The sequence below is a fragment of the Aegilops tauschii genome, chromosome 7 (genome assembly GCF_002575655.3).
Source record: "Aegilops tauschii subsp. strangulata cultivar AL8/78 chromosome 7, Aet v6.0, whole genome shotgun sequence".
NCBI classification, from domain to species: Eukaryota; Viridiplantae; Streptophyta; class Magnoliopsida; order Poales; family Poaceae; genus Aegilops; species Aegilops tauschii.
Genome location: NC_053041.3, coordinates 491748996 through 491763845, shown reverse-complemented (window position 1 = coordinate 491763845; position 14850 = coordinate 491748996).

The following is a 14850-nucleotide window of genomic DNA, read 5'->3' as shown; positions in this document are numbered from 1 at the left end:
ACCTTTATAGCCACCCAGTTACGTTGTGACGTTTGGTACACCCAAAGCATTCCTACGGTATCCGGGAGTTGCACAATCTCATGGTCTAAGGAAATGATACTTGACATTAGAAAAGCTCTAGCAGACGAACTACACGATCTTGTGCTATGCTTAGGATTGGGTCTTGTCCATCACATCATTCTCCTAATGATGTGATCCCGTTATCAATGACATCCAGTGTCCATGGTCAGGAAACCATAACCATCTATTGATCAACGAGCTAGTCAACTAGAGGCTTACTAGGGACATGTTGTGGTCTATGTATTCACACATGTATTACGGTTTCCAGTTAATACAATTATAGCATGAACAATAGACAATTATCTTGAACAAGGAAATACAATAATAACCATTTGATTATTGCCTCTAGGGCATATTTCCAACAGAGACTTTTTGGTGCTGGTGTGCCTTAGTGGTAACATCCATCCATCCAATGGAGATTAGAGTATTAGTGGATACTTGAACTTCAGGAACAATCAATAGTCTCTTGTCCCTTTTACTTTCCACAATTCATACTTTCTATTATTGATATATCTTGTGCTTAATGTGAATTGCTAGCTTGTATCATTCAATTCCATATCTGATGATATAACTTATGTAAGCTTGTATTGGTTACTTGTGCTTGTGTATATTGTTCATTTCCATCTTGTTATATATCGTGTGTAAGTTTGTGCAACTTATGCATACTTGATTGTATTCTCATTGTGTTCATCTTAGTTAGCTTACGTTGTTGGTGCAGTTAGTTAGCCTAATATATTTAAGATTTGTACTTGAAAAGTATCCGTCTAGTTTATTTCCGCATTAGGATAAAGCCAAATCCGTAAAAAATGCCTATTCGTCTCCTCATCTAGGCGACATCTTGGTCCTTTCATAGGGATCCCAAACTATTAGGGGGCGCAAAAGGAAAATGGCAAAAGAAACAATGCTTCATGTGGCCGGATTGTCCGGGCAGTTTTCTGCCGGATTGGTCGCCAACTGCTTTCAAACAACATTAGCCAAAATGTCCAGCTGGAAAAAGTGTCAGCCAATTACTTAGGAAATTGTTAATTGTTTCATCCGCACAGTTGTTGGATTGTCCGGCTAATTGCGATGGGACAACAGAGAGCCAAAACCATATGCCAGATGATGTATCCTGCCTCCATGGTGTCAGCAACAACCTCCTCTACTTCTGCTCTGCACAACAACAAAAAGAGAAAGGATAAAATCCTATTGGTTGAAACTGAGGTAAGGAGGAGCTGTAGATTACAAAAAATTCCTAAAGGATACGAAAAGAGCATTTGTGTTGATAGAAACGGCCTTGCTTGCCATGCATTACCTCCACCTATCCCTGCAAAAGTAGCTATCTTAATACTACTTTTTGCAAGGTATCTGCCAAAGACACTTCTGAAGAGATGCTAGCCAGCAGGCCCAAGAAGATCAAGAGTACTGTTGCAGCAAAGGATGGCCCCAAATTCAACCAGGAAAGCAAGGAAAGTTCAAAGGGCCCCAGGGAGCAGAGCAAATAAGAAGACAAGCCCCAACTAATAGACAAGTGTATTTTGGTTGCATGGGTTGTAAACTTTGTGATATCAGTTTATGCTTCCAGGCCTTGTATGGCATAAGTATCTGTCATTTTGTAGTACAAGTGCCCCACAGTGGGAGAACAGTGTTGATCTTTTGGCCCCATGACATGTAAAACTTATGCCTTCAGAGCTTAGTTTGCACTCATGCTCAAGTACCAGAACTTTATGTTAATTATGTTCGTGATTAAGAGGCCTACTAGTGTTTCCTGCCATAATTACAACCATCTAAGGAGGGTTATTAGGCATATGAGGATTAGCAAACTTACATTATACCATTTCTATGATGGCTAGAGAATGGACTATTTTGAACTAGAATATTAGAGGGATCAATGACCCTGATAAGTGGACTTCTATCAGAAATAAAATTGAAGAATCTCAATGTGCCATTTTATACCTATATGAGACTAAGAGAGAGCACTTTGACGGCTGGTATATTAAATTTTTTTGCCCTAGAAGACTCGGTAAATTTGCATTTCTGCCATCAATGGGAGCCACTGGTGGGCTTTTGGTAGCTTGGACTGAATAGGTTTTTAGTGGTCAGTTTTTTTACACTAACGAATACTCCCTATCTATCACATTCACATCCAATCACAATCGGGAATCATGGATATTATCCAATATTTATGGACCTTGTCAACATAATGAGAGAAGTAACTTCATTGACTGGTTCAAGAACTTTCAGATTCAGGATGGCATCAATTGGATGGTTCTTGGAGATTTTTAATTATGTCAGGTATCGTCACAACGGGAACAGGGAAGGGGGCATCATCTCTGACATGCTTGCATTTAATGAAGCATTAAGCAATCATGCATTAATTGAAATGCCACTGAAAGGCAGAAACTATACATGGAGTAATATGCAGGATGCCCCATTATTAGAGAAGCTAGACTGGTGTTTCACATCACAGGCATGGACACTAAACTTTCCTTCTACCTTTGCATTTTCACTTGCTAAAACCACCTCTGACCATGTGCCTATCATGATCAAAATTGGTACATCAATCCCAAGAGCTAATATCTTTAGATTTGAGAATTTCTGGCTGGAGCATAATGAATTTCAAGAGGTAGTTAAGAGAATTTGGAGCCAAGATGTAGCACAAATGGATAGTGCAAAGACTATAGCTACAAAATTCAAGATATTAAGGAAAGGATTGATGATTTGGGCCAGAAATATTTCTGATCTCAAGAAAACTATATATTGAGAACACTAACTTCATGATTTCTCTGCTATGATAACATTGAAGAGGCCAGGGACCTAACCCTAGTGGAAGAAAATGGCAGGAAGACTATAAAATCACATTTGGAGAAATTACTGAAACAACAGAGGTTGTACTGGAAGCAAAGAGCCACCATTAGGCAGATTAAGGTAGGGGAGGCAAACACAAAATACTTTATGGCAAAGGCTACAATTAAATCCAAAAACAATTGTATTCCTATGCTTAGAGATGAAAATGGAGAGGCACTACAATCACTAAGCCAAAACAGTTGTTCTATATGGAGTTTTTAAGGAGAGAATGGGGACAAGTGTTACTACCCATAACCCACTACAATTACAACACCTGGTCTTGCCTCAAGATAACCTTGCTGAGCTGGAAGCTCCATTTACCAGAGAGGAAATTGATGAGGTCATTAATAACATGCCTACTGACAAAGCTCCTGGTCCTAATGGATTTAATGCAGCATTCCTAAAAGCTTGCTGGGAGATCATTAGGATTTCGATAGGCTGATTGAGGATTTCCACAACGGGGCAATTAATTTACAAAGTATAAACTACTCCTTCATCACTCTGATCCCCAAAACAGATTATGCATCCTCTCCTGCTGAATTCAGACCAATATCCCTCCTCGACTGCACACTCAAGATCATTACCAAACTTCTAGCCAACATACTTCAAAAAGTTATCCTGGGGATGGTTCACAGAAATCAATATGCATGGCTTTCTCAATATAAGATCGCATTCAAGATTGTGTTGCTTGGTCATATGAATACATCCGTCAATGCAATCAATCTAGAAAAGAAATAATCCTGATGAAACTAGATTTTGCGAAGGCATTTGACATGATCAATCATGATACTATTATTGATATCTGGCAAGCCAAGGGCTTTGGTAGTAGGTGGATCAACTGGATTAAAATGATATATGGAACAAGTTACTCATTTGTGTTGCTTAATGGTGTCCCAGGAAAACAGTTTTTATGTAAGAAAGGTGGTAGGCAAGGGGACCCACTTTCACCATAGATATCTGTATTGGCAGCAGACCTTCTACAATATATGTTCAATGAAGCCATGCAACATTCTCTGGTGGAATGACCACTACATCATCAATCCTACCCAGACTATCCCATCATCCAATATGCAGATAACACTATTCTTGTGGCAATTGCATATGCTAGGCAGCTAAATCATATTAAGAACCTCTTATTGCATTATGTTGCATACACAGGGCTGAGAGTGAATTATGCAAAGTCCATCATGATTTCAATCAACACCCCTCCAACGAAGATGACTATCCTATCTCAACTATTGGGATGTAAAATTGGCTCACTTCCACACACATATTTGGGTTTGGAACTATGCATCTCCAAACTAAAGATTGAAGACTATGTGCCTATGATGAAGATAATTGAAAGTAGACTGCTCAGCTGCTCAACTATGTTATCGACTGGTGACAAACTTACACTAATAAAACATGTCTTCACCAACATGCCCGCATTCTTCATGTGCTCTCCGATGTTGCCAAAGAATGTGGTAAAGCAAATCAATATCTATATGAAACAATGCTTCTGGAGGAAATATGGGACATAAGAAACTGGCTCTGCTCTGATCTCTTGGGAGAAAGTGTCTAAACATAAGACACATGGGGGTCTTGGTGTACTGGACATCTCCACTCACAATCAAGCACTGCTAATGAAATATCTTCATAAGTTCCTGAATAAGGAGGACACCCCATGGGTTAACATAATTTGGGAGACATATTATCAGGAATCTTTGCCTGGAGATAGGATGGTGGGATGTTTCTGGTGGAAAACTGTATTGAAACTTCTTCCCATATACAAAGTTCATGCAAGATGCAAGGCAAACAAGGGAGATACCACTCTTTTCTGGACTGATAATTGGACAGGGAAACCACTCAACCAAAGATTCCCCAAACTCCACTCTTTTGCCATTGACAAAGAAATTACATTGTTCAACTTGCAAGAACAATCTGAAATCAGTCACCTATTCCATAGACCACTTTCTTATCATGCCTATATACAATTCAATATGGTACAAGATATGATCAGCAGCAGAGTTGCAATGGAGGATAAGGATCAATGGGTATATTCATGGACCTCACCACAATACTCTTCCATGAAAATGTATAAGCTGCTCATGGGTATTAGCACAGCTCACATAATCTTCAAAGATCTTTGGACCACCTCATGCAGACTGAGACACAAGATCTTCTGCTAGCTATTACTATAGGATAGACTCAACACCTGGAACCTACTACAGAGGAAGATTATGTTCTTACAAGACTATAATCGTGCCCAATGTTCCGAGGGTACCGAGTAAACTATGGACCACCTTTTCTGGAACTACCCATTTTCCCTTCTGTGCTGGGAGCACCTCACTCCTAGTAAACACATAGGCATTTCAGCTCATGATGAGATTCTTTTGACTTTGACACGACTGCCAAAGGAAATTGCACTGTACATTGTTATAGTGGAATGCTGGAGTATATGGTCAGTAAGGAATGGCAATTTTTTTAGATCAGTAGCACCTCATTGGGCACTTGGAAACACCTAAAAGGACTTTGGGCAGTACAACTCAGGGCAAAGCAGAGAAAGGCAGAGAAGCTCATTACTTGGATAGAACAGAACCTGTTTCAATATGAGTTTGTTCCCTAAAACTTGAGTGGGCTACTTATTGTACTCTCTTTACTTTTGTACATAGTATTTATTAATGAAAATACCATAGAACAATTTTCTACGGTCACAACTCAAAATAATAATTCAAGGGCATGTTTTGTCCATCTAATGGTTGGACTGTCCGGACACTCCAGCCGGACTATTCGACGTGGCACTTTACTTGTGTCTGTTAGGCTGACTTAACCCAACGCATCTCCAAAGCTGACCCTCGAACCTCCTGCATGTGTCTGTACCGCATTGTCCGGATAGCGGAAGCCATCCAATGCGGGCCTGTATCGGTCAGGGGAGCGGTCTGGACGGGTTTTCTCCCACAAACAGGAGACAAACGTGAGGAGGTTTGCGGAGTCCAGACCGCTGTCACGCCCGCTTCTGACTGCCCTGACCCACCCAAAACCCCTCCCCCCGCCCGCGCATGCTTCCCGCCCGTCGTCCAGCTACTCGCATTCATGCCGTTGTAGAGCAAGCCGCTCCACATTGAAGGCGGCTTAGGGCGGACGCGACCTCTCACTGTCTTCGCCATTAAAGTGGCGCGCCGGCCGAGGGCGTCGCCCGCTGCACACCCGGCTGAACACGCCTCCTCTCCGCATTCAAACACCTCCATTAAACCCGTGTTGAAGCTTGGAAACCTACTCCGGCCACACATCCGTTCACGAGCGGGCTGACATTAAATGCAATGTCAGGAAAGCTCCTCCCGTCCGCCCTCTGTTTAAACGAGGACAGACACCGGGCAAGAATCGCACCACTCCATCGCTCCCCATCTCCTCCTTCACCATTTTCTCCACTCTTTTGATGGCCTCCGACAAGCTGGAAGAGCAGTTCTCCGGCATAAAAGCCGGCTGGGTGGCTCGCCGAGCCCGTCGGATACGAGCGAGGCAACTTGATGCTCCATCTGCCTCGCTTAGCCCAACGGAGCCAATTGCCGCCCTAAGCCGGCGTGTGGTTCAGCAACTTGCCGCTCGAAGCCAGCTTGCGGAGGAGTGGCAAGTTGCTCCATCCCGGCACGATTGGGAGCACAACGGCATGGGCATCGCCGCCTCCAATGCCTGCGACAGCGCCATCCGTCGTTGATGCACGTGTAGATGCACCATGCACGCAGAGAAAGAAGCTGGATGCATGGATGTCGAAGAGGTGGCGGCCTGCACGTCCACGTCCGCTCCATCATCGAGGAGAAGTAGAACACTGGAGGCCACCACCGCTTGTATCCCATGGCGGTCGTCGTCGGTGTGTCGCCGGCTTGTACAGCCGGTGACCTATCCGGTCTTTATCTCAGACCATCCTGGGCACACCCGTCTGGGCTCCACGGAAGTACCTTCCCCTCAGGCTGAAGCACACTCTTTGCCACTCCGATGAGTGGCGTAGCCGGACGTAGGGAAGATACGGGGGAAGAATATGCCTTCGGGGCTCCCGGCATTCTGGTTAGCGGCTGCCGGACATGGGGAAGACAAAGGGATCCGTCGCGGCCGGTCGTAGACTAGTGCAGCGTATTCGTGTCTGAAGGAAATATGCCCTAGAGGTAATAATAAAGTTGTTATTTATATTTCTGTATATCATGATAAATGTTTATTATTCATGCTAGAATTGTATTAACCGGAAACTTAGTACATGTGTGAATACATAGACAAAACTGAATGTCCCTAGTATGCCTCTACTTGAGTAGCTCGTTAATCAAAGATGGTTAAGTTTCCTAACCATAGACATGTGTTGTCATTTGATGAACGGGATCACATCATTAGAGAATGATGTGATGGACAAGACCCATCCGTTGGCTTAGCATTATGATCGTTTAGTTTTACTGCTATTGCTTTCTTCATGACTTATACATGTTCCTCTCACTATGAGCTTATACAACTCCCGAATACCGGAGGAACACCTTGTGTGCTATCAAACGTCACAACGTAACTGAGTGATTATAAAGATGCTCTACAGGTGTCTCCGAAGGTGTTTGTTGAGTTGGCATAGATCAAGATTAGGATTTGTCACTCCGTGTAGCGGAGAGGTATCTCTGGGCCATCTCGGTAATGTACATCACTATAAGCCTTGCAAGCAATGTGACTAATGAGTTAGTTACGGGATGATGCATTACGGAACGAGTAAAGAGACATGCCGGTAATGAGATTGAACTAGGTATGATGATACCGACGATTGAATCTCGGGCAAGTAACATACCGATGACAAAGGGAACAACGTATGTTGTTATGCGGTTTGACCGATAAAGATCTTCGTAGAATATGTAGGAGCCAATATGAGCATCCAGGTTCCTCTATTGGTTATTGACCGGCGATGGGTCTCGGTCATGTCTACATTGTTATCGAACCCGTAGGGTCCGCACGCTTAACGTTTGATGACGATTTGTATTATGAGTTATGTGTTTTGGTGACCGAAGTTTGTTCGGAGTCCCGGATGAGATCACGGGCCTGACGAGGAGTCTCGAAATGGTCGAGAGGTAAAGATTGATATATTGGAGGAAGGTATTCAGACACCGGAATGGTTTCGGAGAGATTCGAATATATTTTGGGGTACCGAGGGGTTACCGGAACCCCCCCGGAAGTATTGGGCCTTCATGGGCCTTAGGGGAAAGGAGAGGAGGGCCGCAAGGGGTGGTCGCCCCCCCATGGCAAGTCCGAATTGAACTAGGGAGGGGGCGGCGCCCCCCTCTTTCCTTCTCCCTCTCCTCCTCCTTCCGTCTCTCCCCCTCTTGGAAAAGGAAGGGGAGTCCAACTAGGATTGGGAATCCTAGTTGGACTCCCCCTATGGCGCGCCCCTACTAGGCCGGCCACCTCCTCCCCTCCTCCTTTATATACGGGGGTGGGGGGCACCCCAAAGCACAACAGTTGTTTCTTAGCCATGTGTGGTGCCCCCCTCCACAGTTTACCACCTCGGTCATATTGTCGTAGTTCTTAGGCGAAGCTCTGCGCGGATCACATCACCAACACTGTCGCCACGCCATCGTGCTGACGGAACTCTCCCTCGACCCTCTACTGGATCAAGAGCTCGAGGGACGTCATCGAGCTGAACGTGTGTTGAACATGGAGGTGCCGTACGTTCGGTACTTGGATCGGTTGGATCGTGAAGACGTTCGACTACATCAACCGCGTTACTAAACGCTTCCTCTTTCGGTCTACGAGGGTACGTGGACACACTCTCCCCGCTCGTTGCTATGCTTCTCCTAGATAGATGTTGCGTGATCGTAGGATTTTTTTTGAATTACTACGTTCCCCAACATTGGTATCAGAGCCAGATCTATGCGTAGATGATATATGCATGAGTAGAACACAATGAGTTGTGGGCGATAATACTCATACTGCTTACCACCAACATCTTACTTTGATTCGGCGGTATTGTTGGATAAAGAGGCCTGGACCGACATTACATGACCGCGTTCATGAGACTGGTTCTACCGTCGTGCTTCGCACACAGGTGGCTGGCAGGTGTCTGTTTCTCCAACTTTAGTTGAATCGAGTTTGACTACAGTCGGTCCTTGTTGAAGGTTAAAACAACACACTTGACGAAAAATCATTGTGGTTTTGATGCGTAGGTAAGAACAGTTCTTGCTAGAAGCCCGTAGCAGCCACGTAAAACTTGCAACAACAAAGTAGAGGACGTCTAACTTGTTTTTGCAGGGCATGTTGTGATGTGATATGGTCAAGACATGATGTGATATACGTTATTGTATGAGATGACCATGTTTTGTAAAAGTTATCGGCAACTGGCGGGAGCCTTATGGTTGTCGCTTTATTGTATGAAATGCAATCGCCATGTAATTGCTTTACTTTATCACTATGCGGTAGCGATAGTCGTAGAAGCAATAGTTGGCGAGACGACAACGATGCTACGATGGAGATAAAGGTGTCAAGCTGGTGACGATGGAGATCATGATGGTGCTTTGGAGATAGAGATCAAAGGCACAAGATGATGATGGCCATATCATGTCACATATTTTGATTGCATGTGATGTTTATCTTTTATGCATCTTATTTTTCTTAGTACAGCGGTAGCATTATAAGATGATCCCTCACTAAATTTCAAGGTATAAGTGTTCTCCCTGAGTATGCACCGTTGCTACAGTTCCTCGTGCTAAGACACCACGTGATGATCGGGTGTGATAAGCTCTACGTTCACATACAACGGGTGCAAGCCAGTTTTGCACGTGCAGAATACTCGGGTTAAACTTGACGAGCCTAGCATATGCAGATATGGCCTCGGAACACTGAGACCGAAAGGTCGAACGTGAATCATATAGTAGATATGATCAACATAGAGATGTTCACCATGGAAAACTATTCCATCTCACGTGATGATCGGACATGGTTTAGTTGATATGGATCACGTGATCATTTAGATGACTCGAGGGATGTCTATCTAAGTGGGAGTTCTTAAGTAATATGATTAATTAAACTTAAATTTATCATGAACTTAGTCCTGATAGTATTTGCATATCTATGTTGTAGATCAATAGCTCGCGTATAGCTTCCCCGTTTTATTTATGATATGTTGCTAGAGAAAACTAAGTTGAAAGATGATAGTAGCAATGATGCGGACTAGGTCCGTGATCTGAGGATTATCCTCATTGCTGCACAGAAGAATTATGTCCTTGATGCACCGCTAGGTGATAGAAATATTGCAGGAGCAAATGCAGAGGTTATGAACGTTTGACAAGCTCGGTATGATGACTACTTGATAGTTTAGTGCACCATGCTTTACGGCTTAGAACCGGGACTTCAAAAATGTTTTGAACAACATGGAGCATATGAGATGTTCCAAGAGTTGAAATTGGTATTTCAGACTCATGCCTGTGTTAAGAGGTATAAGACCCCTGACAAAGTACTTTGCCTACAAGATGGAGGAGAATAGCTCAGCTAGTGAGCATATGCTCAGAATGTCTAGGTACTACAATCGCTTGAATCAAGTGGGAGTTAATCTTCCAGATAAAGTGATTGACAGAGTTCTCTAGTCACTATCACCAAGTTACTAGAACTTCGTGATGAACTATAATATGCAAGGGATGACGAAAACGATTCCCAAGCTCTTCGCGATGCTGAAATCAGCGAAGGTAGAAATCAAGAAATAGCATCAAGTGTTGATGGTTAACAAGACCACTCGTTTCAAGAAAAAGGGCAAGGGAAAGAAAGGGAAACTTCAAAAAGAATGGCAAGAAAGTTGCCACTCCCATGAAGAAGCCCAAAGCTAGACCCAAGCCTGTGAGTGCTTCTACTGCAAAGGGAATGGTCACTGGAAGTGGTACTGCACTAGATACTTGGCGGATAAGAAGGATGGCAAAGTGAACAAAGGTATACTTGATATACATGTTATTGATGTGTACTTTACTAGTGTTCATAGTGACCCCTGAGTATTTGATACCGGTTCAGTTGCTAAGAGTAGTAACTCGAAATAGGAGTTGCAAAATGAACAGATACTAGTTGAGGGCGAGGTGATGATGTGTGTTGGAAGTGATTCCAAGGTTGATAAGATCACCATCGCACACTCTCTCTACCTTCGGGATTAGTGTTGGACCTAAATAAATGTTATTTGGTGTTTGCATTGAGCATGAATATGATTGGATCATGTTTATTGCGATACGGTTATCCATTTAAGTTAGAGAATAATTGTTGTTCTGTTTACATGAATAAAACCTTCTATGGTCATACACCTAATGTAAATGGTTTATTGAATCTCTATCGTAGTGATGCACATATTCATAATATTGAAGCCAAAAGATGCAAAGTTAATAATGATAGTGCAACTTATTTGTGGCACTGCCGTTTAGGTCATATTGGTGTAAAGCGCATGAAGAAACTCCATGCTGATGGGCTTTTGGAATCATTTGATGCTTGCGAACCATGTCTCATGGGCAAGATGATTAAGACTCCGTTCTCCGGAACAATGGAGCGAGCAACTGACTTATTGGAAATAATACATACTGATGTATGCGGTCCGATGAGTGTTGAGGCTCGCGGCGGGTATTGTTATTTTCTGACCTTCACAGATGATTTGAGAAGATATGGGTATATCTACTTAATGAAACATAAGTCTCAAACATTTGAAAAAGTTCAAAGAATTTCATAGTGAAGTGGAAAATCATCGTAACGAGAAAATAAAGTTTCTATGATCTGATCGTGGAGGATTTGAGTTATGAGTTTGGTCTTCATTTGAAACAATGTGGAATAGTTTCACAACTCACGCCACCTGGAACACCACCGCGTAATGGTGTGTCCGAACGCCGTAACCGTACTTTATTAGATATGGTGCGATCTATGATGTCTCTTACCGATTTACCACTATCGTTTTGGGGTTATGCATTAGAGACAGCTGCATTCACGTTAAATAGGGCACCATCTAAATCCGTTGAGACGACACCGTATGAACTATGCTTTGATAAGAAACCTAAGCTGTCGTTTCTTAAAGTTCGGGGTTGCGATGCTTATGTGAAAAAGCTTCAGCCTGATAAGCTCGAACCCAAATCGGAGAAGTGCGTCTTCATAAGAATACCCAAAAGAAACTATTGGGTACACCTTCTATCACAAATCTGAAGGCAAGCTCTTTGTTGCTAAGAATGGATCCTTTCTAGAGGAGTTTCTCTTGAAAGAAGTGAGTGGGAGGAAAGTAGAACTTGATGAGGTAGTTGTACCTTCTCTCGAATTGGAAAGTAGTTCATCACAGAAATCAGTTCCAGTGATGCCTACACAAATTAGTGAGGAAGCTAATGATGATGATCATGAAACTTCAAATCAAGTTACTACCGAACCTTGTAGGTCAACCAGAGTACGTTCCGCACCAGAGTGGTACGGTAATCCTATTCTGGAGGTCATGTTACTGGACCATGACGAACCTATGAACTATGGGGAAGCGATGATGAGCCCAGATTCCGCAAAAATGGCTTGAGGCCATTGTCGGTGTCAAAACTGGCAGATCTCGGGTAGGGGGTCCCGAACTATGCGTCTAAGGGTCAAAGGTAACAGGAGGCAGGGGCATGATGTTTACCCAGGTTTGGGCCCTGTTAATGGAGGCAATACCCTAGTTCCTGCTTGATTGACTTTGATGAGTATAGGGGTTACAAGAGTTGATCTACCTCGAGATCGTAATGGCTAAACCCTAGATGTCTAGCCTGTATGATTGTGATTATTCTTGCCTCTACGGACTAAACCCTCTGGTTTATATAGACACCGAAGAGGACTAGGGTTGTACAGAGTCGGCACACAGAGAAAGGAAAATACATATTCGAACGCCTAGCTTGCCATCCACGCAAAGGAGAGTCACATCCGGACACGGGGGAAGGCCTTCTGTCTTGTATCTTCACGGCCCACCAGTCCGGCCCACGTCACATAGCCTGGACGCCTGGGGACCCCCTAATCCAGGGCTCCCTTAGTAGGCCCTGAACCATGCTTCAATGACGATGTGTCCGGCACGCAGATTATCTTCGGCATTGCAAGGCGGGTTCCTCCTCCGAACACTTCAAAGCAGTCAATCAAAAGAACTATATCCGGCTCTGTATAACAGTTACAACCCCGAACCACAAGGGCAAAATACTTAAACAAAACAAGTCACGTCTACTGACAGCTTTTCCGGCGAGACGTCATGTTCTGGCCTTATTATTATTCTAAACCATTTTTCAGCCTCCCGCTTCGCGTTTTGAGACGTGGTCTTCATTGGCACGTCTTGTCAAAGCAGAGATCGTGTCCCCTTATTGCGGGATTCTCATCAATACGGGTTTGGGTAATCCAACCGTGTCGTTCGCATGACCCCTTCTAAATAGGCGAGTTTTAAGGTTCGTGGGGGGACGCTTGATATTCACTGCCTTTATAAGGAGATAAGGATCCACCTTTTTACCCCACTCCTTCTTCCTTCCTCAGCCCTTCCGTCCCCGAGCTACAACGCCCAAGTTCCAAACTCTCCCCTCGCCACCATCCACTCCAGCCATGTCCGGATCTGGAGCACAAGGCAAGTGGATGGCCTCCTCCATTACGGAGGGAAACATCAAGGAACTCTGGGAAGAAGGATACTTAGCCAAGGAAATTGCCCACTGGCTTCCTGCCAAAAAGCAGATCGTCCCCACTCCGGAGTCCAATGAGAGGGTAGTGTTTATCCCTCATTTCCTTCATGGACTAGGGTTTCCCCTCCATCCTTTTGTCCGCGGTCTCATGTTTTACTATGGGCTAGATTTCCATGATCTGGCCCTGTATTCCTTTCTCAACATTTTGGCGTTCATCGCCGTGTGTGAGGCATTCCTCCGCATTCCCCCCACTTCGGCCTATGGCTCAAGGTCTTTAATGTGAAGCCGAAAGTGGTTGATGGTCAACATGCGGAGTGCGGTGGCGCCATGGTGAGCAAGCTTCCCAATGTCACCTGGCCCAAGGGCACCTTCGTGGAGACCGCAAAGGGATGGCAACAGGAGTGGTTGTATATCACGGAACCCCGTGACACCACATGGGCCGCCCCTCCCGAGTTCAAGTCCGGACTCCAATGCGGCTTACATCATGGCTCAACAAGGACCTGGATTAGGCATCGTCCGACGAGGTGACGATGCTGCAGAAGCGCGTCAAGAGTATGATAGACAAGAACACCAGTCTTGCCAGCGTGATCCAGGTGATGCTTTTTCGCCGGATTCTCCCCTGCCAATGCCAGACTCTATATATGTGGGAGTTCGATCCGGCCAGTCCCCGGACCCTGCAGCGGTTCTTCGGCACAATGCACAGAGACATATGGAAGCTACTTTTCAAGGCCCAGAAGTCGTGGCCGAAAACGACCGAAGACCTCGGCCTCGAGTGCACTCATTCGGCCACTCCCGTAAGTTTTCTGATAACCTTAATTTGTAGATCCAAGGAGTATACTGAGCTTTCCATTCTTCCCACAGGGCTGGACGAAGAGGGCGGAGCGGATCCAATGTCCGGCTCCACTACCCGAGGACCTAGCCATTCCTCTGTCAACGAGGATGCTGGTTCCGGCGCCGTATCAGGCGCCGGAAAAGAAGGTCAAGAAGAAGGGCAAGGCGGCCTCCGCCGTAAAGGCGCTTCGGACGTAGTGTCCGAAGGTACCGAAACCCTCTCCTCTCATGATGAAGATGAAGAGGAGGAGGAAGAGAGCAATCCTCCCCTTAAGGGGGGAAAGAAGAAAAGGGCGGCCTCCGTGGATCTGGAGGTGGAGGCGCCCAAGAAGGGGAGAGTCTCCCTTTCGGGTGATTCTGAATCGGACGCCACCGACGTCCCCGAGTGGCGCCCCAGGCCGAAGCCCCTGGCCGGATCGTAAGTATTCAAGGACACTATACATATATCCAGTTTTATGCCTTGCGATTCTAACACATTGAATCGCGTGCTGCAGTCCGGCTCGCGATCTCCCCCAACGAT